Raw genomic sequence first — 24,219 nt, 5'->3', positions numbered from 1 at the left:
TGGAGATTCGTAATTTTTGGACGCTTGGCAACCCTTTCAATGAAAGTGTTTCTCCCAGTAACTGCTAAGGGCTACATCAATTGGAAACAAAACATAGAGACAGAACGTGAAACTACTTTATTTTGTCAAGTTTCAAGAAGCTAGCACAAACCGTGTTGGATTTAGAGTTCCAAATACATCTATCAATATAGGAGAAAACAGAATGAAACCTAAAAATTCAAACTGTTACTGGAAATGAACGCTTCAACATAGAAGGACGAAGTTGCGGGAACCAAGTCGCCTTAGTGTACTGATCATTACCTGAAAGTATCATCCAGTTTGGGTGAAAAAATATTTGCTGAGATTTCTGGAGATTCGTAATTTTTGGATGCTTGGCAACCCCTTTCCATGAAAGTGTTTCTCGCCAGTCACTGCTTAGGGCTACATCAAGAGGAAACAAAGCATAGAGATAGAACGTGAAACTACTTTATTCTGTCAAGTTTCAAGAAGCTAGCACAAACCGTGTTGGATTTAGAGTTCCAAATACATCTATCAATATAGGAGAAAACAGAGTGAAACCTAAAAATTCAAACTGTTACTGGAAATGAACGCTTCAACATAGAAGAACGAAGTTTCGGGAACCAAGTCGCCTTAGTGTACTGATCATTACCTGAAACTATCATCAAGTTTGGGTGAAAAAATATTTGCTGAGATTTCTGGAGATACGTAATTTTTGGAAGCTTGGCAGCCCCTTTCCATGAAAGTGTTTATCGCCCGTCACTGCTTAGGGGTACATCAAGAGGAAACAAAACATAGAGATAGAACGTGAAACTACATTATTGTGTCAAGTTTCAAGAAGCTAGCACAAACCGTGTTGTATTTAGAGTTCCAAATACATCTATCAATATAGGAGAAAACAGAGTGAAACCGAAAAATTCAAACTGTTACTGGAAACGAACGCTTCAACATAGAAGAATGAAATTTGGGGAACCAAGTCAGCTTAGTGTACTGATCATTACCTGAAAGTATCATCCAGTTTGGGTGAAAAAATATTTGCTGAGATTTCTGGAGATTCGTAATTTTTGGACGCTTGGCAACCCCTTTATATGGAAGTGTTTCTCGCCAGTCACTGCTTAGGGCTACATCAAGAGGAAACAAAACATAGAGATAGAACGTGAAACTACATTATTGTGTCAAGTTTCAAGAAGCTAGCACAAACCGTGTTGGATTTAGCGTTCCAAATACATCTATCAATATAGGAGAAAACAGAGTGAAACCTAAAAATTCAAACTGTTACTGGAAACGAACGCTTCAACATGGAAGAATGAAATTTGGGGAACCAAGTCAGCTTAGTGTGCTGATCATTATGTGAAAGTATCATCCTGTTTGGGTGAAAAAATATTTGCTGAGATTTCTGGAGATTCGTAATTTTTGGATGCTTGGCAACCCCTTTCCATGAAAGTGTTTCTCGCCAGTCACTGCTTAGGGCTACATCAAGAGGAAACAAAGCATAGAGATAGAACGTGAAACTACTTTATTGTGTCAAGTTTCAAGAAGCTAGCACAAACCGTGTTGGATTTAGAGTTCCAAATACATCTATCAATATAGGAGAAAACAGAGTGAAACCTAAAAATTCAAACTGTTACTGGAAACGAACGCTTCAACATAGAAGAATGAAATTTGGGGAACCAAGTCAGCTTAGAGTACTGATCATTACCTGAAAGTATCATCCAGTTTGGGTGAAAAAATATTTGCTGAGATTTCTGGAGATTCGTAATTTTTGGACGCTTGGCAACCCCTTTATATGGAAGTGTTTCTCGCCAGTCACTGCTAAGGGCTACATCAAGAGGAAACAAAACATAGAGACAGAACGTGAAACTACTTTATTGCGTCAAGTTTCAAGAAGCTAGCACAAACCGTGTTGGATTTAGAGTTCCAAATACATCTATCAATATAGGAGAAAACGGAATGAAACCTAAAAATTCAAACTGTTACTGGAAATGAACGCTTCAACATAGAAGAACGAAGTTTCGGGAACCAAGTCGCCTTAGTGTACTGATCATTACCTGAAACTATCATCAAGTTTGGGTGAAAAAATATTTGCTGAGATTTCTGGAGATTCGTAATTTTTGGATGCTTGGCAACCCCTTTCCATGAAAGTGTTTCTCGCCAGTCACTGCTTAGGGCTACATCAAGAGGAAACAAAACATAGAGATAGAACCTGAAACTACTTTATTGTGTCAAGTTTCAAGAAGTTAGCACAAACCGTGTTGTATTTAGAGTTCCAAATACATCTATCAATATAGGAGAAAACAGAGTGAAACCTAAAAATTCAAACTGTTACTGGAAACGAACGCTTCAACATAGAAGAACGAAATTTGGTGAACCAAGTGGGCTTAGTGTTCTGATCATTACCTGAAAGTTTCATCCAGTTTGGGTGAAAAAATATTTGCTGATATTTCTGGAGATTCGTAATTTTGGACGCTTGGCAACCCGTTTCCATGAAAGTGTTTCTCGCCAGTCACTGCTAAGGGTACATCAAGAGGAAACAAAACATAGAGACAGAACGTGAAACTACTTTATTGCGTCAAGTTTCAAGAAGCTAGCACAAACCGTGTTGGATTTAGAGTTCCAAATACATCTATCAATATAGGAGAAAACAGAGTGAAACCTAAAAATTCAAACTGTTACTGGAAACGAACGCTTCAACATAGAAGAACGAAATTTGGTGAACCAAGTGGGCTTAGTGTACTGATCATTACCTGAAAGTTTCATCCAGTTTGGGTTAAAAAATATTTGCTGAGATTTCTGGAGATTCGTAATTTTTGGACGCTTGGCAACCCGTTTCCATGAAAGTGTTTCTCGCCAGTCACTGCTAAGGGCTACATCAAGAGGAAACAAAACATAGAGACAGAACGTGAAACTACTTTATTGCGTCAAGTTTCAAGAAGCTAGCACAAACCGTGTTGGATTTAGAGTTCCAAATACATCTATCAATATAGGAGAAAACAGAGTGAAACCTAAAAATTCAAACTGTTACTGGAAACGAACGCTTCAACATAGAAGGACGAAGTTGCGGGAACCAAGTCGCCTTAGTGTACTGATCATTACCTGAAAGTATCATCCAGTTTGGGTGAAAAAATATTTGCTGAGATTTCTGGAGATTCGTAATTTTTGGACGCTTGGCAACCCGTTTCCATGAAAGTGTTTCTCGCCAGTCACTGCTAAGGGCTACATCAAGAGGAAACAAAACATAGAGACAGAACGTGAAACTACATTATTCTGTCAAGTTTCAAGAAGCTAGCACAAACCGTGTTGGATTTAGAGTTCCAAATACATCTATCAATATAGGAGAAAACAGAGTGAAACCTAAAAATTCAAACTGTTACTGGAAAAGAACGCTTCAACATAGAAGAATGAAATTTGGGGAACCAAGTCAGCTTAGTGTACTGATCATTACCTGAAAGTATCATCCAGTTTGGGTGAAAAAATATTTGCTGAGATTTCTGGAGATTCGTAATTTTTGGATGCTTGGCAACCCGTTTCAATGAAAGTGTTTCTCCCAGTCACTGCTAAGGGCTACATCAAGAGGAAACAAAACATAGAGACAGAACGTGAAACTACTTTATTGTGACAAGTTTCAAGAAGCTAGCACAAACCGTGTTGGATTTAGAGTTCCAAATACATCTATCAATATAGGAGAAAACAGAATGAAACCTAAAAATTCAAACTGTTACTGGAAATGAACGCTTCAACATAGAAGGACGAAGTTGCGGGAACCAAGTCGCCTTAGTATACTGATCATTACCTGAAAGTATCATCCAGTTTGGGTGAAAAAATATTTGCTGAGATTTCTGGAGATTCGTAATTTTTGGATGCTTGGCAACCCCTTTCCATGAAAGTGTTTCTCGCCAGTCACTGCTTAGGGCTACATCAAGAGGAAACAAAGCATAGAGATAGAACGTGAAACTACTTTATTGTGTCAAGTTTCAAGAAGCTAGCACAAACCGTGTTGGATTTAGAGTTCCAAATACATCTATCAATATAGGAGAAAACAGAGTGAAACCTAAAAATTCAAACTGTTACTGGAAACGAACGCTTCAACATAGAAGAATGAAATTTGAGGAACCAAGTCAGCTTAGAGTACTGATCATTAACTGAAAGTATCATCCAGTTTGGGTGAAAAAATATTTGCTGAGATTTCTGGAGATTCGTAATTTTTGGACGCTTGGCAACCCCTTTATATGGAAGTGTTTCTCGCCAGTCACTGCTAAGGGCTACATCAAGAGGAAACAAAACATAGAGACAGAACGTGAAACTACTTTATTGCGTCAAGTTTCAAGAAGCTAGCACAAACCGTGTTGGATTTAGAGTTCCAAATACATCTATCAATATAGGAGAAAACGGAATGAAACCTAAAAATTCAAACTGTTACTGGAAATGAACGCTTCAACATAGAAGAACGAAGTTTCGGGAACCAAGTCGCCTTAGTGTACTGATCATTACCTGAAACTATCATCAAGTTTGGGTGAAAAAATATTTGCTGAGATTTCTGGAGATTCGTAATTTTTGGATGCTTGGCAACCCCTTTCCATGAAAGTGTTTCTCGCCAGTCACTGCTTAGGGCTACATCAAGAGGAAACAAAACATAGAGATAGAACCTGAAACTACTTTATTGTGTCAAGTTTCAAGAAGTTAGCACAAACCGTGTTGTATTTAGAGTTCCAAATACATCTATCAATATAGGAGAAAACAGAGTGAAACCTAAAAATTCAAACTGTTACTGGAAACGAACGCTTCAACATTGAAGAACGAAATTTGGTGAACCAAGTGGGCTTAGTGTTCTGATCATTACCTGAAAGTTTCATCCAGTTTGGGTGAAAAAATATTTGCTGAGATTTCTGGAGATTCGTAATTTTGGACGCTTGGCAACCCGTTTCCATGAAAGTGTTTCTCGCCAGTCACTGCTAAGGGTACATCAAGAGGAAACAAAACATAGAGACAGAACGTGAAACTACTTTATTGCGTCAAGTTTCAAGAAGCTAGCACAAACCGTGTTGGATTTAGAGTTCCAAATACATCTATCAATATAGGAGAAAACAGAGTGAAACCTAAAAATTCAAACTGTTACTGGAAATGAACGCTTCAACATAGAAGAACGAAGTTTCGGGAACCAAGTCGCCTTAGTGTACTGATCATTACCTGAAACTATCATCAAGTTTGGGTGAAAAAATATTTGCTGAGATTTCTGGAGATACGTAATTTTTGGAAGCTTGGCAGCCCCTTTCCATGAAAGTGTTTATCGCCCGTCACTGCTTAGGGGTACATCAAGAGGAAACAAAACATAGAGATAGAACGTGAAACTACATTATTGTGTCAAGTTTCAAGAAGCTAGCACAAACCGTGTTGTATTTAGAGTTCCAAATACATCTATCAATATAGGAGAAAACAGAGTGAAACCTAAAAATTCAAACTGTTACTGGAAACGAACGCTTCAACATAGAAGAATGAAATTTGGGGAACCAAGTCAGCTTAGTGTACTGATCATTACCTGAAAGTATCATCCAGTTTGGGTGAAAAAATATTTGCTGAGATTTCTGGAGATTCGTAATTTTTGGACGCTTGGCAACCCCTTTATATGGAAGTGTTTCTCGCCAGTCACTGCTTAGGGCTACATCAAGAGGAAACAAAACATAGAGATAGAACGTGAAACTACATTATTGTGTCAAGTTTCAAGAAGCTAGCACAAACCGTGTTGGATTTAGCGTTCCAAATACATCTATCAATATAGGAGAAAACAGAGTGAAACCTAAAAATTCAAACTGTTACTGGAAACGAACGCTTCAACATGGAAGAATGAAATTTGGGAAACCAAGTCAGCTTAGTGTGCTGATCATTATGTGAAAGTATCATCCTGTTTGGGTGAAAAAATATTTGCTGAGATTTCTGGAGATTCGTAATTTTTGGATGCTTGGCAACCCCTTTCCATGAATGTGTTTCTCGCCAGTCACTGCTTAGGGCTACATCAAGAGGAAACAAAGCATAGAGATAGAACGTGAAACTACTTTATTGTGTCAAGTTTCAAGAAGCTAGCACAAACCGTGTTGGATTTAGAGTTCCAAATACATCTATCAATATAGGAGAAAACAGAGTGAAACCTAAAAATTCAAACTGTTACTGGAAACGAACGCTTCAACATAGAAGAATGAAATTTGGGGAACCAAGTCAGCTTAGAGTACTGATCATTACCTGAAAGTATCATCCAGTTTGGGTGAAAAAATATTTGCTGAGATTTCTGGAGATTCGTAATTTTTGGACGCTTGGCAACCCCTTTATATGGAAGTGTTTCTCGCCAGTCACTGCTAAGGGCTACATCAAGAGGAAACAAAACATAGAGACAGAACGTGAAACTACTTTATTGCGTCAAGTTTCAAGAAGCTAGCACAAACCGTGTTGGATTTAGAGTTCCAAATACATCTATCAATATAGGAGAAAACGGAATGAAACCTAAAAATTCAAACTGTTACTGGAAATGAACGCTTCAACATAGAAGAACGAAGTTTCGGGAACCAAGTCGCCTTAGTGTACTGATCATTACCTGAAACTATCATCAAGTTTGGGTGAAAAAATATTTGCTGAGATTTCTGGAGATACGTAATTTTTGGAAGCTTGGCAGCCCCTTTCCATGAAAGTGTTTATCGCCCGTCACTGCTTAGGGGTACATCAAGAGGAAACAAAACATAGAGATAGAACGTGAAACTACATTATTGTGTCAAGTTTCAAGAAGCTAGCACAAACCGTGTTGTATTTAGAGTTCCAAATACATCTATCAATATAGGAGAAAACAGAGTGAAACCGAAAAATTCAAACTGTTACTGGAAACGAACGCTTCAACATAGAAGAATGAAATTTGGGGAACCAAGTCAGCTTAGTGTACTGATCATTACCTGAAAGTATCATCCAGTTTGGGTGAAAAAATATTTGCTGAGATTTCTGGAGATTCGTAATTTTTGGACGCTTGGCAACCCCTTTATATGGAAGTGTTTCTCGCCAGTCACTGCTTAGGGCTACATCAAGAGGAAACAAAACATAGAGATAGAACGTGAAACTACATTATTGTGTCAAGTTTCAAGAAGCTAGCACAAACCGTGTTGGATTTAGCGTTCCAAATACATCTATCAATATAGGAGAAAACAGAGTGAAACCTAAAAATTCAAACTGTTACTGGAAACGAACGCTTCAACATGGAAGAATGAAATTTGGGGAACCAAGTCAGCTTAGTGTGCTGATCATTATGTGAAAGTATCATCCTGTTTGGGTGAAAAAATATTTGCTGAGATTTCTGGAGATTCGTAATTTTTGGATGCTTGGCAACCCCTTTCCATGAAAGTGTTTCTCGCCAGTCACTGCTTAGGGCTACATCAAGAGGAAACAAAGCATAGAGATAGAACGTGAAACTACTTTATTGTGTCAAGTTTCAAGAAGCTAGCACAAACCGTGTTGGATATAGAGTTCCAAATACATCTATCAATATAGGAGAAAACAGAGTGAAACCTAAAAATTCAAACTGTTACTGGAAACGAACGCTTCAACATAGAAGAATGAAATTTGGGGAACCAAGTCAGCTTAGTGTACTGATCATTACCTGAAAGTATCATCCAGTTTGGGTGAAAAAATATTTGCTGAGATTTCTGGAGATTCGTAATTTTTGGACGCTTGGCAACCCCTTTATATGGAAGTGTTTCTCGCCAGTCACTGCTAAGGGCTACATCAAGAGGAAACAAAACATAGAGACAGAACGTGAAACTACTTTATTGCGTCAAGTTTCAAGAAGCTAGCACAAACCGTGTTGGATTTAGAGTTCCAAATACATCTATCAATATAGGAGAAAACGGAATGAAACCTAAAAATTCAAACTGTTACTGGAAATGAACGCTTCAACATAGAAGAACGAAGTTTCGGGAACCAAGTCGCCTTAGTGTACTGATCATTACCTGAAACTATCATCAAGTTTGGGTGAAAAAATATTTGCTGAGATTTCTGGAGATTCGTAATTTTTGGATGCTTGGCAACCCCTTTCCATGAAAGTGTTTCTCGCCAGTCACTGCTTAGGGCTACATCAAGAGGAAACAAAACATAGAGATAGAACCTGAAACTACTTTATTGTGTCAAGTTTCAAGAAGTTAGCACAAACCGTGTTGTATTTAGAGTTCCAAATACATCTATCAATATAGGAGAAAACAGAGTGAAACCTAAAAATTCAAACTGTTACTGGAAACGAACGCTTCAACATAGAAGAACGAAATTTGGTGAACCAAGTGGGCTTAGTGTTCTGATCATTACCTGAAAGTTTCATCCAGTTTGGGTGAAAAAATATTTGCTGAGATTTCTGGAGATTCGTAATTTTGGACGCTTGGCAACCCGTTTCCATGAAAGTGTTTCTCGCCAGTCACTGCTAAGGGTACATCAAGAGGAAACAAAACATAGAGACAGAACGTGAAACTACTTTATTGCGTCAAGTTTCAAGAAGCTAGCACAAACCGTGTTGGATTTAGAGTTCCAAATACATCTATCAATATAGGAGAAAACAGAGTGAAACCTAAAAATTCAAACTGTTACTGGAAACGAACGCTTCAACATAGAAGAATGAAATTTGAGGAACCAAGTCAGCTTAGAGTACTGATCATTAACTGAAAGTATCATCCAGTTTGGGTGAAAAAATATTTGCTGAGATTTCTGGAGATTCGTAATTTTTGGACGCTTGGCAACCCCTTTATATGGAAGTGTTTCTCGCCAGTCACTGCTAAGGGCTACATCAAGAGGAAACAAAACATAGAGACAGAACGTGAAACTACTTTATTGCGTCAAGTTTCAAGAAGCTAGCACAAACCGTGTTGGATTTAGAGTTCCAAATACATCTATCAATATAGGAGAAAACGGAATGAAACCTAAAAATTCAAACTGTTACTGGAAATGAACGCTTCAACATAGAAGAACGAAGTTTCGGGAACCAAGTCGCCTTAGTGTACTGATCATTACCTGAAACTATCATCAAGTTTGGGTGAAAAAATATTTGCTGAGATTTCTGGAGATTCGTAATTTTTGGATGCTTGGCAACCCCTTTCCATGAAAGTGTTTCTCGCCAGTCACTGCTTAGGGCTACATCAAGAGGAAACAAAACATAGAGATAGAACCTGAAACTACTTTATTGTGTCAAGTTTCAAGAAGTTAGCACAAACCGTGTTGGATTTAGAGTTCCAAATACATCTATCAATATAGGAGAAAACAGAGTGAAACCTAAAAATTCAAACTGTTACTGGAAACGAACGCTTCAACATAGAAGAACGAAATTTGGTGAACCAAGTGGGCTTAGTGTTCTGATCATTACCTGAAAGTTTCATCCAGTTTGGGTGAAAAAATATTTGCTGAGATTTCTGGAGATTCGTAATTTTGGACGCTTGGCAACCCGTTTCCATGAAAGTATTTCTCGCCAGTCACTGCTAAGGGCTACATCAAGAGGAAACAAAACATAGAGACAGAACGTGAAACTACTTTATTGCGTCAAGTTTCAAGAAGCTAGCACAAACCGTGTTGGATTTAGAGTTCCAAATACATCTATCAATATAGGAGAAAACAGAGTGAAACCTAAAAATTCAAACTGTTACTGGAAATGAACGCTTCAACATAGAAGAACGAAGTTTCGGGAACCAAGTCGCCTTAGTGTACTGATCATTACCTGAAACTATCATCAAGTTTGGGTGAAAAAATATTTGCTGAGATTTCTGGAGATACGTAATTTTTGGAAGCTTGGCAGCCCCTTTCCATGAAAGTGTTTATCGCCCGTCACTGCTTAGGGGTACATCAAGAGGAAACAAAACATAGAGATAGAACGTGAAACTACATTATTGTGTCAAGTTTCAAGAAGCTAGCACAAACCGTGTTGTATTTAGAGTTCCAAATACATCTATCAATATAGGAGAAAACAGAGTGAAACCGAAAAATTCAAACTGTTACTGGAAACGAACGCTTCAACATAGAAGAATGAAATTTGGGGAACCAAGTCAGCTTAGTGTACTGATCATTACCTGAAAGTATCATCCAGTTTGGGTGAAAAAATATTTGCTGAGATTTCTGGAGATTCGTAATTTTTGGACGCTTGGCAACCCCTTTATATGGAAGTGTTTCTCGCCAGTCACTGCTTAGGGCTACATCAAGAGGAAACAAAACATAGAGATAGAACGTGAAACTACATTATTGTGTCAAGTTTCAAGAAGCTAGCACAAACCGTGTTGGATTTAGCGTTCCAAATACATCTATCAATATAGGAGAAAACAGAGTGAAACCTAAAAATTCAAACTGTTACTGGAAACAAACGCTTCAACATGGAAGAATGAAATTTGGGGAACCAAGTCAGCTTAGTGTGCTGATCATTATGTGAAAGTATCATCCTGTTTGGGTGAAAAAATATTTGCTGAGATTTCTGGAGATTCGTAATTTTTGGATGCTTGGCAACCCCTTTCCATGAAAGTGTTTCTCGCCAGTCACTGCTTAGGGCTACATCAAGAGGAAACAAAGCATAGAGATAGAACGTGAAACTACTTTATTGTGTCAAGTTTCAAGAAGCTAGCACAAACCGTGTTGGATTTAGAGTTCCAAATACATCTATCAATATAGGAGAAAACAGAGTGAAACCTAAAAATTCAAACTGTTACTGGAAACGAACGCTTCAACATAGAAGAATGAAATTTGGGGAACCAAGTCAGCTTAGAGTACTGATCATTACCTGAAAGTATCATCCAGTTTGGGTGAAAAAATATTTGCTGAGATTTCTGGAGATTCGTAATTTTTGGACGCTTGGCAACCCCTTTATATGGAAGTGTTTCTCGCCAGTCACTGCTAAGGGCTACATCAAGAGGAAACAAAACATAGAGACAGAACGTGAAACTACTTTATTGCGTCAAGTTTCAAGAAGCTAGCACAAACCGTGTTGGATTTAGAGTTCCAAATACATCTATCAATATAGGAGAAAACGGAATGAAACCTAAAAATTCAAACTGTTACTGGAAATGAACGCTTCAACATAGAAGAACGAAGTTTCGGGAACCAAGTCGCCTTAGTGTACTGATCATTACCTGAAACTATCATCAAGTTTGGGTGAAAAAATATTTGCTGAGATTTCTGGAGATACGTAATTTTTGGAAGCTTGGCAGCCCCTTTCCATGAAAGTGTTTATCGCCCGTCACTGCTTAGGGGTACATCAAGAGGAAACAAAACATAGAGATAGAACGTGAAACTACATTATTGTGTCAAGTTTCAAGAAGCTAGCACAAACCGTGTTGTATTTAGAGTTCCAAATACATCTATCAATATAGGAGAAAACAGAGTGAAACCGAAAAATTCAAACTGTTACTGGAAACGAACGCTTCAACATAGAAGAATGAAATTTGGGGAACCAAGTCAGCTTAGTGTACTGATCATTACCTGAAAGTATCATCCAGTTTGGGTGAAAAAATATTTGCTGAGATTTCTGGAGATTCGTAATTTTTGGACGCTTGGCAAGCCCTTTATATGGAAGTGTTTCTCGCCAGTCACTGCTTAGGGCTACATCAAGAGGAAACAAAACATAGAGATAGAACGTGAAACTACATTATTGTGTCAAGTTTCACGAAGCTAGCACAAACCGTGTTGGATTTAGCGTTCCAAATACATCTATCAATATAGGAGAAAACAGAGTGAAACCTAAAAATTCAAACTGTTACTGGAAACGAACGCTTCAACATGGAAGAATGAAATTTGGGGAACCAAGTCAGCTTAGTGTGCTGATCATTATGTGAAAGTATCATCCTGTTTGGGTGAAAAAATATTTGCTGAGATTTCTGGAGATTCGTAATTTTTGGATGCTTGGCAACCCCTTTCCATGAAAGTGTTTCTCGCCAGTCACTGCTTAGGGCTACATCAAGAGGAAACAAAGCATAGAGATAGAACGTGAAACTACTTTATTGTGTCAAGTTTCAAGAAGCTAGCACAAACCGTGTTGGATATAGAGTTCCAAATACATCTATCAATATAGGAGAAAACAGAGTGAAACCTAAAAATTCAAACTGTTACTGGAAACGAACGCTTCAACATAGAAGAATGAAATTTGGGGAACCAAGTCAGCTTAGAGTACTGATCATTACCTGAAAGTATCATCCAGTTTGGGTGAAAAAATATTTGCTGAGATTTCTGGAGATTCGTAATTTTTGGACGCTTGGCAACCCCTTTATATGGAAGTGTTTCTCGCCAGTCACTGCTAAGGGCTACATCAAGAGGAAACAAAACATAGAGACAGAACGTGAAACTACTTTATTGCGTCAAGTTTCAAGAAGCTAGCACAAACCGTGTTGGATTTAGAGTTCCAAATACATCTATCAATATAGGAGAAAACGGAATGAAACCTAAAAATTCAAACTGTTACTGGAAATGAACGCTTCAACATAGAAGAACGAAGTTTCGGGAACCAAGTCGCCTTAGTGTACTGATCATTACCTGAAACTATCATCAAGTTTGGGTGAAAAAATATTTGCTGAGATTTCTGGAGATTCGTAATTTTTGGATGCTTGGCAACCCCTTTCCATGAAAGTGTTTCTCGCCAGTCACTGCTTAGGGCTACATCAAGAGGAAACAAAACATAGAGATAGAACCTGAAACTACTTTATTGTGTCAAGTTTCAAGAAGTTAGCACAAACCGTGTTGTATTTAGAGTTCCAAATACATCTATCAATATAGGAGAAAACAGAGTGAAACCTAAAAATTCAAACTGTTACTGGAAACGAACGCTTCAACATAGAAGAACGAAATTTGGTGAACCAAGTGGGCTTAGTGTTCTGATCATTACCTGAAAGTTTCATCCAGTTTGGGTGAAAAAATATTTGCTGAGATTTCTGGAGATTCGTAATTTTGGACGCTTGGCAACCCGTTTCCATGAAAGTGTTTCTCGCCAGTCACTGCTAAGGGTACATCAAGAGGAAACAAAACATAGAGACAGAACGTGAAACTACTTTATTGCGTCAAGTTTCAAGAAGCTAGCACAAACCGTGTTGGATTTAGAGTTCCAAATACATCTATCAATATAGGAGAAAACAGAGTGAAACCTAAAAATTCAAACTGTTACTGGAAACGAACGCTTCAACATAGAAGAACGAAATTTGGTGAACCAAGTGGGCTTAGTGTACTGATCATTACCTGAAAGTTTCATCCAGTTTGGGTTAAAAAATATTTGCTGAGATTTCTGGAGATTCGTAATTTTTGGACGCTTGGCAACCCGTTTCCATGAAAGTGTTTCTCGCCAGTCACTGCTAAGGGCTACATCAAGAGGAAACAAAACATAGAGACAGAACGTGAAACTACTTTATTGCGTCAAGTTTCAAGAAGCTAGCACAAACCGTGTTGGATTTAGAGTTCCAAATACATCTATCAATATAGGAGAAAACAGAGTGAAACCTAAAAATTCAAACTGTTACTGGAAACGAACGCTTCAACATAGAAGGACGAAGTTGCGGGAACCAAATCGCCTTAGTGTACTGATCATTACCTGAAAGTATCATCCAGTTTGGGTGAAAAAATATTTGCTGAGATTTCTGGAGATTCGTAATTTTTGGACGCTTGGCAACCCGTTTCCATGAAAGTGTTTCTCGCCAGTCACTGCTAAGGGCTACATCAAGAGGAAACAAAACATAGAGACAGAACGTGAAACTACATTATTCTGTCAAGTTTCAAGAAGCTAGCACAAACCGTGTTGGATTTAGAGTTCCAAATACATCTATCAATATAGGAGAAAACAGAGTGAAACCTAAAAATTCAAACTGTTACTGGAAAAGAACGCTTCAACATAGAAGAATGAAATTTGGGGAACCAAGTCAGCTTAGTGTACTGATCATTACCTGAAAGTATCATCCAGTTTGGGTGAAAAAATATTTGCTGAGATTTCTGGAGATTCGTAATTTTTGGATGCTTGGCAACCCGTTTCAATGAAAGTGTTTCTCCCAGTCACTGCTAAGGGCTACATCAAGAGGAAACAAAACATAGAGACAGAACGTGAAACTACTTTATTGTGACAAGTTTCAAGAAGCTAGCACAAACCGTGTTGGATTTAGAGTTCCAAATACATCTATCAATATAGGAGAAAACAGAATGAAACCTAAAAATTCAAACTGTTACTGGAAATGAACGCTTCAACATAGAAGGACGAAGTTGCGGGAACCAAGTCGCCTTAGTATACTGATCATTACCTGAAAGTATCATCCAGTTTGGGTGAAAAAATATTTGCTGAGATTTCTGGAGATTCGTAATTTTTGGATGCTTGGCAACCCCTTTCCATGAAAGTGTTTCTCGCCAGTCACTGCTTAGGGCTACATCAAGAGGAAACAAAGCATAGAAATAGAACGTGAAACTACTTTATTGTGTCAAGTTTCAAGAAGCTAGCACAAACCGTGTTGGATTTAGAGTTCCAAATACATCTATCAATATAGGAGAAAACAGAGTGAAACCTAAAAATTCAAACTGTTACTGGAAACGAACGCTTCAACATAGAAGAATGAAATTTGAGGAACCAAGTCAGCTTAGAGTACTGATCATTACCTGAAAGTATCATCCAGTTTGGGTGAAAAAATATTTGCTGAGATTTCTGGAGATTCGTAATTTTTGGACGCTTGGCAACCCCTTTATATGGAAGTGTTTCTCGCCTGTCACTGCTAAGGGCTACATCAAGAGGAAACAAAACATAGAGACAGAACGTGAAACTACTTTATTGCGTCAAGTTTCAAGAAGCTAGCACAAACCGTGTTGGATTTAGAGTTCCAAATACATCTATCAATATAGGAGAAAACGGAATGAAACTTAAAAATTCAAACTGTTACTGGAAATGAACGCTTCAACATAGAAGAACGAAGTTTCGGGAACCAAGTCGCCTTAGTGTACTGATCATTACCTGAAACTATCATCAAGTTTGGGTGAAAAAATATTTGCTGAGATTTCTGGAGATTCGTAATTTTTGGATGCTTGGCAACCCCTTTCCATGAAAGTGTTTTTCGCCAGTCACTGCTTAGGGCTACATCAAGAGGAAACAAAGCATAGAGATAGAACCTGAAACTACTTTATTGTGTCAAGTTTCAAGAAGTTAGCACAAACCGTGTTGTATTTAGAGTTCCAAATACATCTATCAATATAGGAGAAAACAGAGTGAAACCTAAAAATTCAAACTGTTACTGGAAACGAACGCTTCAACATAGAAGAACGAAATTTGGTGAACCAAGTGGGCTTAGTGTTCTGATCATTACCTGAAAGTTTCATCCAGTTTGGGTGAAAAAATATTTGCTGAGATTTCTGGAGATTCGTAATTTTGGACGCTTGGCAACCCGTTTCCATGAAAGTATTTCTCGCCAGTCACTGCTAAGGGCTACATCAAGAGGAAACAAAACATAGAGACAGAACGTGAAACTACTTTATTGCGTCAAGTTTCAAGAAGCTAGCACAAACCGTGTTGGATTTAGAGTTCCAAATACATCTATCAATATAGGAGAAAACAGAGTGAAACCTAAAAATTCAAACTGTTACTGGAAATGAACGCTTCAACATAGAAGAACGAAGTTTCGGGAACCAAGTCGCCTTAGTGTACTGATCATTACCTGAAACTATCATCAAGTTTGGGTGAAAAAATATTTGCTGAGATTTCTGGAGATACGTAATTTTTGGAAGCTTGGCAGCCCCTTTCCATGAAAGTGTTTATCGCCCGTCACTGCTTAGGGGTACATCAAGAGGAAACAAAACATAGAGATAGAACGTGAAACTACATTATTGTGTCAAGTTTCAAGAAGCTAGCACAAACCGTGTTGTATTTAGAGTTCCAAATACATCTATCAATATAGGAGAAAACAGAGTGAAACCGAAAAATTCAAACTGTTACTGGAAACGAACGCTTCAACATAGAAGAATGAAATTTGGGGAACCAAGTCAGCTTAGTGTACTGATCATTACCTGAAAGTATCATCCAGTTTGGGTGAAAAAATATTTGCTGAGATTTCTGGAGATTCGTAATTTTTGGACGCTTGGCAACCCCTTTATATGGAAGTGTTTCTCGCCAGTCACTGCTTAGGGCTACATCAAGAGGAAACAAAACATAGAGATAGAACGTGAAACTACATTATTGTGTCAAGTTTCAAGAAGCTAGCACAAACCGTGTTGGATTTAGCGTTCCAAATACATCTATCAATATAGGAGAAAACAGAGTGAAACCTAAAAATTCAAACTGTTACTGGAAACGAACGCTTCAACATGGAAGAATGAAATTTGGGGAACCAAGTCAGCTTAGTGTGCTGATCATTATGTGAAAGTATCATCCTGTTTGGGTGAAAAAATATTTGCTGAGATTTCTGGAGATTCGTAATTTTGGACGCTTGGCAACCCGTTTCCATGAAAGTGTTTCTCGCCAGTCACTGCTAAGGGTACATCAAGAGGAAACAAAACATAGAGACAGAACGTGAAACTACTTTATTGCGTCAAGTTTCAAGAAGCTAGCACAAACCGTGTTGGATTTAGAGTTCCAAATACATCTATCAATATAGGAGAAAACAGAGTGAAACCTAAAAATTCAAACTGTTACTGGAAATGAACGCTTCAACATAGAAGAACGAAGTTTCGGGAACCAAGTCGCCTTAGTGTACTGATCATTACCTGAAACTATCATCAAGTTTGGGTGAAAAAATATTTGCTGAGATTTCTGGAGATACGTAATTTTTGGAAGCTTGGCAGCCCCTTTCCATGAAAGTGTTTATCGCCCGTCACTGCTTAGGGGTACATCAAGAGGAAACAAAACATAGAGATAGAACGTGAAACTACATTATTGTGTCAAGTTTCAAGAAGCTAGCACAAACCGTGTTGTATTTAGAGTTCCAAATACATCTATCAATATAGGAGAAAACAGAGTGAAACCTAAAAATTCAAACTGTTACTGGAAACGAACGCTTCAACATAGAAGAATGAAATTTGGGGAACCAAGTCAGCTTAGTGTACTGATCATTACCTGAAAGTATCATCCAGTTTGGGTGAAAAAATATTTGCTGAGATTTCTGGAGATTCGTAATTTTTGGACGCTTGGCAACCCCTTTATATGGAAGTGTTTCTCGCCAGTCACTGCTTAGGGCTACATCAAGAGGAAACAAAACATAGAGATAGAACGTGAAACTACATTATTGTGTCAAGTTTCAAGAAGCTAGCACAAACCGTGTTGGATTTAGCGTTCCAAATACATCTATCAATATAGGAGAAAACAGAGTGAAACCTAAAAATTCAAACTGTTACTGGAAACGAACGCTTCAACATGGAAGAATGAAATTTGGGAAACCAAGTCAGCTTAGTGTGCTGATCATTATGTGAAAGTATCATCCTGTTTGGGTGAAAAAATATTTGCTGAGATTTCTGGAGATTCGTAATTTTTGGATGCTTGGCAACCCCTTTCCATGAATGTGTTTCTCGCCAGTCACTGCTTAGGGCTACATCAAGAGGAAACAAAGCATAGAGATAGAACGTGAAACTACTTTATTGTGTCAAGTTTCAAGAAGCTAGCACAAACCGTGTTGGATTTAGAGTTCCAAATACATCTATCAATATAGGAGAAAACAGAGTGAAACCTAAAAATTCAAACTGTTACTGGAAACGAACGCTTCAACATAGAAGAATGAAATTTGGGGAACCAAGTCAGCTTAGAGTACTGATCATTACCTGAAAGTATCATCCAGTTTGGGTGAAAAAATATTTGCTGAGATTTCTGGAGATTCGTAATTTTTGGACGCTTGGCAACCCCTTTATATGGAAGTGTTTCTCGCCAGTCACTGCTAAGGGCTACATCAAGAGGAAACAAAACATAGAGACAGAACGTGAAACTACTTTATTGCGTCAAGTTTCAAGAAGCTAGCACAAACCGTGTTGGATTTAGAGTTCCAAATACATCTATCAATATAGGAGAAAACGGAATGAAACCTAAAAATTCAAACTGTTACTGGAAATGAACGCTTCAACATAGAAGAACGAAGTTTCGGGAACCAAGTCGCCTTAGTGTACTGATCATTACCTGAAACTATCATCAAGTTTGGGTGAAAAAATATTTGCTGAGATTTCTGGAGATACGTAATTTTTGGAAGCTTGGCAGCCCCTTTCCATGAAAGTGTTTATCGCCCGTCACTGCTTAGGGGTACATCAAGAGGAAACAAAACATAGAGATAGAACGTGAAACTACATTATTGTGTCAAGTTTCAAGAAGCTAGCACAAACCGTGTTGTATTTAGAGTTCCAAATACATCTATCAATATAGGAGAAAACAGAGTGAAACCGAAAAATTCAAACTGTTACTGGAAACGAACGCTTCAACATAGAAGAATGAAATTTGGGGAACCAAGTCAGCTTAGTGTACTGATCATTACCTGAAAGTATCATCCAGTTTGGGTGAAAAAATATTTGCTGAGATTTCTGGAGATTCGTAATTTTTGGACGCTTGGCAACCCCTTTATATGGAAGTGTTTCTCGCCAGTCACTGCTTAGGGCTACATCAAGAGGAAACAAAACATAGAGATAGAACGTGAAACTACATTATTGTGTCAAGTTTCAAGAAGCTAGCACAAACCGTGTTGGATTTAGCGTTCCAAATACATCTATCAATATAGGAGAAAACAGAGTGAAACCTAAAAATTCAAACTGTTACTGGAAACGAACGCTTCAACATGGAAGAATGAAATTTGGGGAACCAAGTCAGCTTAGTGTGCTGATCATTATGTGAAAGTATCATCCTGTTTGGGTGAAAAAATATTTGCTGAGATTTCTGGAGATTCGTAATTTTTGGATGCTTGGCAACCCCTTTCCATGAAAGTGTTTCTCGCCAGTCACTGCTTAGGGCTACATCAAGAGGAAACAAAGCATAGAGATAGAACGTGAAACTACTTTATTGTGTCAAGTTTCAAGAAGCTAGCACAAACCGTGTTGGATATAGAGTTCCAAATACATCTATCAATATAGGAGAAAACAGAGTGAAACCTAAAAATTCAAACTGTTACTGGAAACGAACGCTTCAACATAGAAGAATGAAATTTGGGGAACCAAGTCAGCTTAGTGTACTGATCATTACCTGAAAGTATCATCCAGTTTGGGTGAAAAAATATTTGCTGAGATTTCTGGAGATTCGTAATTTTTGGACGCTTGGCAACCCGTTTCCATGAAAGTGTTTCTCGCCAGTCACTGCTAAGGGCTACAGCAAGAGGAAACAAAACATAGAGACAGAACGTGAAACTACTTTATTGCGTCAAGTTTCAAGAAGCTAGCACAAACCGTGTTGGATTTAGAGTTCCAAATACATCTATCAATATAGGAGAAAACGGAATGAAACCTAAAAATTCAAACTGTTACTGGAAATGAACGCTTCAACATAGAAGAACGAAGTTTCGGGAACCAAGTCGCCTTAGTGTACTGATCATTACCTGAAACTATCATCAAGTTTGGGTGAAAAAATATTTGCTGAGATTTCTGGAGATTCGTAATTTTTGGATGCTTGGCAACCCCTTTCCATGAAAGTGTTTCTCGCCAGTCACTGCTTAGGGCTACATCAAGAGGAAACAAAACATAGAGATAGAACCTGAAACTACTTTATTGTGTCAAGTTTCAAGAAGTTAGCACAAACCGTGTTGTATTTAGAGTTCCAAATACATCTATCAATATAGGAGAAAACAGAGTGAAACCTAAAAATTCAAACTGTTACTGGAAACGAACGCTTCAACATAGAAGAACGAAATTTGGTGAACCAAGTGGGCTTAGTGTTCTGATCATTACCTGAAAGTTTCATCCAGTTTGGGTGAAAAAATATTTGCTGAGATTTCTGGAGATTCGTAATTTTGGACGCTTGGCAACCCGTTTCCATGAAAGTGTTTCTCGCCAGTCACTGCTAAGGGTACATCAAGAGGAAACAAAACATAGAGACAGAACGTGAAACTACTTTATTGCGTCAAGTTTCAAGAAGCTAGCACAAACCGTGTTGGATTTAGAGTTCCAAATACATCTATCAATATAGGAGAAAACAGAGTGAAACCTAAAAATTCAAACTGTTACTGGAAACGAACGCTTCAACATAGAAGAATGAAATTTGAGGAACCAAGTCAGCTTAGAGTACTGATCATTAACTGAAAGTATCATCCAGTTTGGGTGAAAAAATATTTGCTGAGATTTCTGGAGATTCGTAATTTTTGGACGCTTGGCAACCCCTTTATATGGAAGTGTTTCTCGCCAGTCACTGCTAAGGGCTACATCAAGAGGAAACAAAACATAGAGACAGAACGTGAAACTACTTTATTGCGTCAAGTTTCAAGAAGCTAGCACAAACCGTGTTGGATTTAGAGTTCCAAATACATCTATCAATATAGGAGAAAACGGAATGAAACCTAAAAATTCAAACTGTTACTGGAAATGAACGCTTCAACATAGAAGAACGAAGTTTCGGGAACCAAGTCGCCTTAGTGTACTGATCATTACCTGAAACTATCATCAAGTTTGGGTGAAAAAATATTTGCTGAGATTTCTGGAGATTCGTAATTTTTGGATGCTTGGCAACCCCTTTCCATGAAAGTGTTTCTCGCCAGTCACTGCTTAGGGCTACATCAAGAGGAAACAAAACATAGAGATAGAACCTGAAACTACTTTATTGTGTCAAGTTTCAAGAAGTTAGCACAAACCGTGTTGGATTTAGAGTTCCAAATACATCTATCAATATAGGAGAAAACAGAGTGAAACCTAAAAATTCAAACTGTTACTGGAAACGAACGCTTCAACATAGAAGAACGAAATTTGGTGAACCAAGTGGGCTTAGTGTTCTGATCATTACCTGAAAGTTTCATCCAGTTTGGGTGAAAAAATATTTGCTGAGATTTCTGGAGATTCGTAATTTTGGACGCTTGGCAACCCGTTTCCATGAAAGTATTTCTCGCCAGTCACTGCTAAGGGCTACATCAAGAGGAAACAAAACATAGAGACAGAACGTGAAACTACTTTATTGCGTCAAGTTTCAAGAAGCTAGCACAAACCGTGTTGGATTTAGAGTTCCAAATACATCTATCAATATAGGAGAAAACAGAGTGAAACCTAAAAATTCAAACTGTTACTGGAAATGAACGCTTCAACATAGAAGAACGAAGTTTCGGGAACCAAGTCGCCTTAGTGTACTGATCATTACCTGAAACTATCATCAAGTTTGGGTGAAAAAATATTTGCTGAGATTTCTGGAGATACGTAATTTTTGGAAGCTTGGCAGCCCCTTTCCATGAAAGTGTTTATCGCCCGTCACTGCTTAGGGGTACATCAAGAGGAAACAAAACATAGAGATAGAACGTGAAACTACATTATTGTGTCAAGTTTCAAGAAGCTAGCACAAACCGTGTTGTATTTAGAGTTCCAAATACATCTATCAATATAGGAGAAAACAGAGTGAAACCTAAAAATTCAAACTGTTACTGGAAACGAACGCTTCAACATAGAAGAATGAAATTTGGGGAACCAAGTCAGCTTAGTGTACTGATCATTACCTGAAAGTATCATCCAGTTTGGGTGAAAAAATATTTGCTGAGATTTCTGGAGATTCGTAATTTTTGGACGCTTGGCAACCCCTTTATATGGAAGTGTTTCTCGCCAGTCACTGCTTAGGGCTACATCAAGAGGAAACAAAACATAGAGATAGAACGTGAAACTACATTATTGTGTCAAGTTTCACGAAGCTAGCACAAACCGTGTTGGATTTAGCGTTCCAAATACATCTATCAATATAGGAGAAAACAGAGTGAAACCTAAAAATTCAAACTGTTACTGGAAACGAACGCTTCAACATGGAAGAATGAAATTTGGGGAACCAAGTCAGCTTAGTGTGCTGATCATTATGTGAAAGTATCATCCTGTTTGGGTGAAAAAATATTTGCTGAGATTTCTGGAGATTCGTAATTTTTGGATGCTTGGCAACCCCTTTCCATGAAAGTGTTTCTCGCCAGTCACTGCTTAGGGCTACATCAAGAGGAAACAAAGCATAGAGATAGAACGTGAAACTACTTTATTGTGTCAAGTTTCAAGAAGCTAGCACAAACCGTGTTGGATATAGAGTTCCAAATACATCTATCAATATAGGAGAAAACAGAGTGAAACCTAAAAATTCAAACTGTTACTGGAAACGAACGCTTCAACATAGAAGAATGAAATTTGGGGAACCAAGTCAGCTTAGAGTACTGATCATTACCTGAAAGTATCATCCAGTTTGGGTGAAAAAATATTTGCTGAGATTTCTGGAGATTCGTAATTTTTGGACGCTTGGCAACCCCTTTATATGGAAGTGTTTCTCGCCAGTCACTGCTAAGGGCTACATCAAGAGGAAACAAAACATAGAGACAGAACGTGAAACTACTTTATTGCGTCAAGTTTCAAGAAGCTAGCACAAACCGTGTTGGATTTAGAGTTCCAAATACATCTATCAATATAGGAGAAAACGGAATGAAACCTAAAAATTCAAACTGTTACTGGAAATGAACGCTTCAACATAGAAGAACGAAGTTTCGGGAACCAAGTCGCCTTAGTGTACTGATCATTACCTGAAACTATCATCAAGTTTGGGTGAAAAAATATTTGCTGAGATTTCTGGAGATTCGTAATTTTTGGATGCTTGGCAACCCCTTTCCATGAAAGTGTTTCTAGCCAGTCACTGCTTAGGGCTACATCAAGAGGAAACAAAACATAGAGATAGAACCTGAAACTACTTTATTGTGTCAAGTTTCAAGAAGTTAGCACAAACCGTGTTGTATTTAGAGTTCCAAATACATCTATCAATATAGGAGAAAACAGAGTGAAACCTAAAAATTCAAACTGTTACTGGAAACGAACGCTTCAACATAGAAGAACGAAATTTGGTGAACCAAGTGGGCTTAGTGTTCTGATCATTACCTGAAAGTTTCATCCAGTTTGGGTGAAAAAATATTTGCTGAGATTTCTGGAGATTCGTAATTTTGGACGCTTGGCAACCCGTTTCCATGAAAGTGTTTCTCGCCAGTCACTGCTAAGGGTACATCAAGAGGAAACAAAACATAGAGACAGAACGTGAAACTACTTTATTGCGTCAAGTTTCAAGAAGCTAGCACAAACCGTGTTGGATTTAGAGTTCCAAATACATCTATCAATATAGGAGAAAACAGAGTGAAACCTAAAAATTCAAACTGTTACTGGAAACGAACGCTTCAACATAGAAGAACGAAATTTGGTGAACCAAGTGGGCTTAGTGTACTGATCATTACCTGAAAGTTTCATCCAGTTTGGGTTAAAAAATATTTGCTGAGATTTCTGGAGATTCGTAATTTTTGGACGCTTGGCAACCCGTTTCCATGAAAGTGTTTCTCGCCAGTCACTGCTAAGGGCTACATCAAGAGGAAACAAAACATAGAGACAGAACGTGAAACTACTTTATTGCGTCAAGTTTCAAGAAGCTAGCACAAACCGTGTTGGATTTAGAGTTCCAAATACATCTATCAATATAGGAGAAAACAGAGTGAAACCTAAAAATTCAAACTGTTACTGGAAACGAACGCTTCAACATAGAAGGACGAAGTTGCGGGAACCAAATCGCCTTAGTGTACTGATCATTACCTGAAAGTATCATCCAGTTTGGGTGAAAAAATATTTGCTGAGATTTCTGGAGATTCGTAATTTTTGGACGCTTGGCAACCCGTTTCCATGAAAGTGTTTCTCGCCAGTCACTGCTAAGGGCTACATCAAGAGGAAACAAAACATAGAGACAGAACGTGAAACTACATTATTCTGTCAAGTTTCAAGAAGCTAGCACAAACCGTGTTGGATTTAGAGTTCCAAATACATCTATCAATATAGGAGAAAACAGAGTGAAACCTAAAAATTCAAACTGTTACTGGAAAAGAACGCTTCAACATAGAAGAATGAAATTTGGGGAACCAAGTCAGCTTAGTGTACTGATCATTACCTGAAAGTATCATCCAGTTTGGGTGAAAAAATATTTGCTGAGATTTCTGGAGATTCGTAATTTTTGGATGCTTGGCAACCCGTTTCAATGAAAGTGTTTCTCCCAGTCACTGCTAAGGGCTACATCAAGAGGAAACAAAACATAGAGACAGAACGTGAAACTACTTTATTGTGACAAGTTTCAAGAAGCTAGCACAAACCGTGTTG

This window comes from Spermophilus citellus, assembly GCF_964194105.1.
Source record: "Spermophilus citellus genome assembly, chromosome: 5".
Lineage (NCBI taxonomy): Eukaryota > Metazoa > Chordata > Mammalia > Rodentia > Sciuridae > Spermophilus > Spermophilus citellus.
The sequence above is the reverse complement of the archived record's forward strand: the minus strand, read 5'-3'. Positions refer to the sequence as shown.